We start from the raw sequence: 4,638 nt of genomic DNA on the forward strand, positions 1-4,638 counted from the left end.
CCAGTCAGATAGCCTGTACCTCTTCAGTGGGGAATTCTAGCCATTCATGTATTGAGCGAATTGATAAGTATAGTGGATTTCTGTTCATCTTATTTTGTGAAGGTCTATTGCTTAGTTTTATCCCTTGCCAATTGTGGAAGCTAAGCTTTGGTCCTTTAGTTTCTGGGTGCCTGCTTTGCTGATGTTTATCATGATGGTCAATGTGAAGAACAGGTCTGAGTGTTTCTCGCAGAGCTAGTCTTGGTGCGATGGATTTCCTCAGTGTTTGTATGACAATAAAAGATTTGATTTCTCCATTGAATATGAAACTTTATTTAGCAGTATACAGAATCCTGGGCTGGAAATTGTTTTATTTAAGGAGATAAAGTTAGATAAACACCCTTTTCTGGCGGGAAAAGGTTCAGCTAAAAAGTCCAGTTTCACTCAGCTCCTGTAGACCAATTGGTGCTTACTCCTGGCTGCTTGCAGAATTGTCTCTTTTCTTTTGACCTTGACCAGCTTCATTACAGTGTCTTAATGTGATGCTCTGTTTGTATTGAGACAGACAGCTTTGACATCCACCTAAAAGGTGTGTGTCAGAACCTTTAGTGATTGAGAAATTTTCAGTTCTGATATCCTCTGGTGGGCTTCCTAACCTTTGGGTCTCTCTTCTTCTGCTTCAGGGATGCCTAAAGTGTGTATGTTTGTATGCTTTGTGAAGTCCTATAATTCTCCAGGAGATTGTTCTGCTTTTATTCTCTTCTTGTCTGCCTCTTTAAATGCCTGAGTTAGCTCAAGAGATTTATCTTCTAGCTCGGAGATTGTTTCTTTTCCATGGTTTAATCTGTTATTGATATTTTCTACTTCATCTTTAAGTTCCCTGAATGACTCCTTCAATGCATTAAGCTGTAATGTATCCTTTCTAATTTCATCATACTTTTCATTCATTCATAACTTTGGTCAAGTTTGTATTTTCTTTTGGTTGTTACCCACTGTCCTTTCAATTCCCTTCAATGTCATGGCCATCCATACTGTGAATTCCATTCCTGTAATTTCCACAGTTTCTTTATATGTGTGAACATGTGGGATCCCCTGTGGTAACAGTCTTTTGATCCGTTTAGTGAGTTGAACTGTTCTGGTTTTCGCAATTCCAGATTTTTTTTGTTTCCTCCTCCTGTGTGTTCTTCTTCAATTTCTTTCCCTTATTTCTCCTCACTCTAACCCCTTCTCTTTAATTTTCCTTGTCTCAGTGCTTGGGCATTGGAGTCACCATGGCTTCTGAGGTCCTTAGCTGTCTCACTGTGTGCTCCCAATGATGTTTCTGGGTCAGAAAATCCAGTAAAAGGTGACTGGAGTTATGTCACCTCCGTATAACTGAAATCTCAGTGTTGAGGGAAGCTGAGGCAGTTCAACTTCAGAATATGCATGAATGGACATGTAGGAGCTGACCTCCCTGAGAATGGTAGAAAACTCTGGGCAGCATAGGAAAGATATGGCTGAGCTTATCTGTTTTTATGTAATGCATCAAACTACATGGCTATAAGGAAACATGAGGCAAAGATGGAGAAGGAGGCTTCAGGTCAGCCTGGAATGAAGGACCAATTTCAACTACTTTCATCAATGACTTCCAGAAGAGGCCACTGAGATACAAGGACATCAAGTACCTTTCATATACATACACAGACATAGAAGTAAATTGAGTGGAATTTATGGTCTAATGAAAAGTGACCATCCAAATTCTACTAGCTTTGATTGGGACTCAGAGGAGCTGTGATCTAGAAACTAATGTGACAGGAAATACACGAGCCTTTGTTAGGTCTCAGCAATGAGAGAATTCATTGCCAATGAGGTTCTAGATGCCAATATTGTTAGTGACCATGAAAGCCTGCTAGACATGAACTCCCCTCGCCTCTAGGATAAATAACATCACACTATGTCTCACTTATTGTATAAATATTTTTACCCAGTGTCATGCATTTAATACAATATGACTACACATATCACAGGACAACACAATGGGAAGTGATAGAAACCTAAAGAATTATAGAAATGGATCCAGAGGGGATTCAGATGTTGAAGTGAAACAGTGTGGGTATCAGCCCTCCTTTCACACCAATGAATCACAAAAAAGATGCATAAAGAGAAAGAAACAATGCAGATTACAGAAATCAAGGCAGTATTGACAAGCATTTTTTTTAACTAATTAGGCACAAATACAGCAGAAAGTATTCTAAAGGAAGTTACCATTGTCTACATAGATTCACACACGTTCATACCACACACAGTACATTAATGAACACATAAACATCTTACTCTTCTGTCACAGTTGGCCTTTGTTGACACACTTCGTATGCGTTGTCTAGTTTGGTCTTCAATAGTGCCAATGCCTCTTCCTTTCTTGTGTTCTCATTTATCAGTTCTTCACATTGTTGTTTCAGCTTCATTACCATTCCTGAAGAGGAAAACAGTTTTCTTTGTGTGAGTACAGATGCACCTGAAAGCATGTTTGGGGTGGAGAAAGGAGAGGAGAATCCTGAAGGAAGGAGGTCCTTCTTCACCTTCCTAGGAAAACTCATTTCCACTCCCTGGGACTTCTCCCCCACAAACGGCATACCTTCCAGGAAGTAGTTGTTAGCCATGGAGGCTCTTGGTTTTGGTTTATCCAGTTTGTTTTTTATGTTTCTTGACTTTTAGAGAGATGTGAGAAAAAGTATATAATAAGAAATATCAGTACAACAAAGTGAATATGCTCAACACTACAGAACTGTACACTTATACATGGTTAGACTCATTCTGATCCTGTGATCCACATTTCATCACAGTGAATTTTTCTTTTAATTTGAAAAGGAAGTATTACATTCAGTTCTCTGAGCGATGTAATCTGTGGGAGTACCTTTTGTTACTAAATCCTCATTGACAGTCAGCTGCCTATTTTTCTGCTGTACTGCCTCCCTCAGATTTCAGTTTCTCTTCCCTGTCACTGGCTTTAGGATTCATTAAGGGTGATTTAAACATAATGCAAAACACTCTCACTAATGAATTAATTTCCAAGAACAAAAATTCCATGTAGATATCACAGGATTTTATCTTCTTAAGGTATGAAAGATTTGTTTCCCTCAAGCTAAGATTTCAATGAAAATCCTATAGCAGATGTAGGTCATTTGCCTCAGAAATTTTTGATGTCTTCTCTGGTGTTTTACCATTTAATTTCCCTTAATAAATTCTGTTTCTGGTATCTTCTCATAAGCTAGAAATGTAACATGCACTAGGATTTCAACAGAAGTACTAGGTGATATTTTCAAAAGATGAAACAACCTGTATCCTACCATTACCACTATATATCATGGAAATTGGTTTATTCAGTTTGGGACTAGAAAAAATGCCAAGCACAGGAGGAAATGAGGAACAAAAACACTATGAGCCATGAATAGTATCTGGTACCCATGACCTTACTGCTTATGAGATAAAGGAATAAATGATGGCAAAGGAAAAGCAAAGAAAGTAGAACATTGTTACATTGAAATAACTCAACCAAACATGTTTAAAAGGCATGGATTTTCCTCACAGAATATTTTTTAAGTGGAGCTTAAATGGAATAAATAAAACTTCCTCAAATTCTCATGAAAAATTCCTTTTTAATCACTAAGAGGAAAAGGTACTTTTCAACTTGGCTGGATATGTTCCTTCATTTCTCATGTATTTTCTCAGTTGGGGGCAGTGCTAAATAATGTAATACATATAATTACCCAGGTTATAAAAATAAGACATATTTCCTATTCTCTTGAATATAAAAAGTTATTGTGATATCCAAACTTCAATTCTAGATCATTGTTCAGAAAAGGGTTGAACTCCCACACATCTATACTTTGACCATGGTGAGCAGTAAGAGAAAATTTAGAGCTCAACTCAATGGGAAAAAAGGCTGAAAATTCCATTTATGGTAAAACATAGCAGCCAAATTCTTACCAAGTTTAGATTTTTGACATTTTGATGTCTCTTAAATTTAAATCTGATATTTCAATGGAGTGTCTAAAAGCATCTTATCATTCCTATTCCTGTGTTTAAGACATTTCTTTGATTCATTGATCTATATAAATATGTGACAAAAATTGGAATCCAAAATTTCAATTACAGTACTATAATAGTATCTTCAAGTGTGTAACTCCTAAAACAAAAAAGAGTACTTTATTACATACATAAAGCTTATCTTAAATGTGACAGTTTATAGAACGTATGAACTTGGATACTTAGCGAAAGAAAAGTGAGCAAAATAGCTATAAACTATAGGTGATGGAAGTAACTTAAAGTTAAACCATGAAAAACTAAAACTTGAAAGAATAATGATACCTTCTGTTCATAAATAGATATTTTTTGTAAGAGTTCCTCATTTTCTTTTTTGACTTGATTTATTTTCATTGAAATCTGCTGTAGATTAACTAAAAGGAGACAAAAGAAAATCTCCATGATTAGCAAAACCCAATAAAAGTGAACTACCCCCAATGTTTCAGTAGCAATGGCTAATTTAGCCATTCAAACATTTACAAAGGTTTAGTTAGCTGCATTTAAAATGTAAGAAAAAATTGAAAGTAAAAACTTTCATTCAGGCTCGGCGCCTATAGCTCAACCGGCTAAGGCGCCAGCCACGTACACCTAAGGTGG

General features: G+C 36.5%; 1 pseudogene; it reads right to left on the reverse strand.

The window, feature by feature from the left end:
- Nucleotides 1-2,618, reverse strand: part of LOC100961954 — a 52,337-nt pseudogene extending 49,719 nt beyond the window's left edge.
- Nucleotides 2,619-4,638: the final 2,020 nt, after the last annotated feature.

This window comes from Otolemur garnettii, unplaced genomic scaffold (genome assembly GCF_000181295.1).
Source record: "Otolemur garnettii isolate 467f Iridium unplaced genomic scaffold, OtoGar3 scaffold00044, whole genome shotgun sequence".
NCBI classification, from domain to species: domain Eukaryota; kingdom Metazoa; phylum Chordata; class Mammalia; order Primates; family Galagidae; genus Otolemur; species Otolemur garnettii.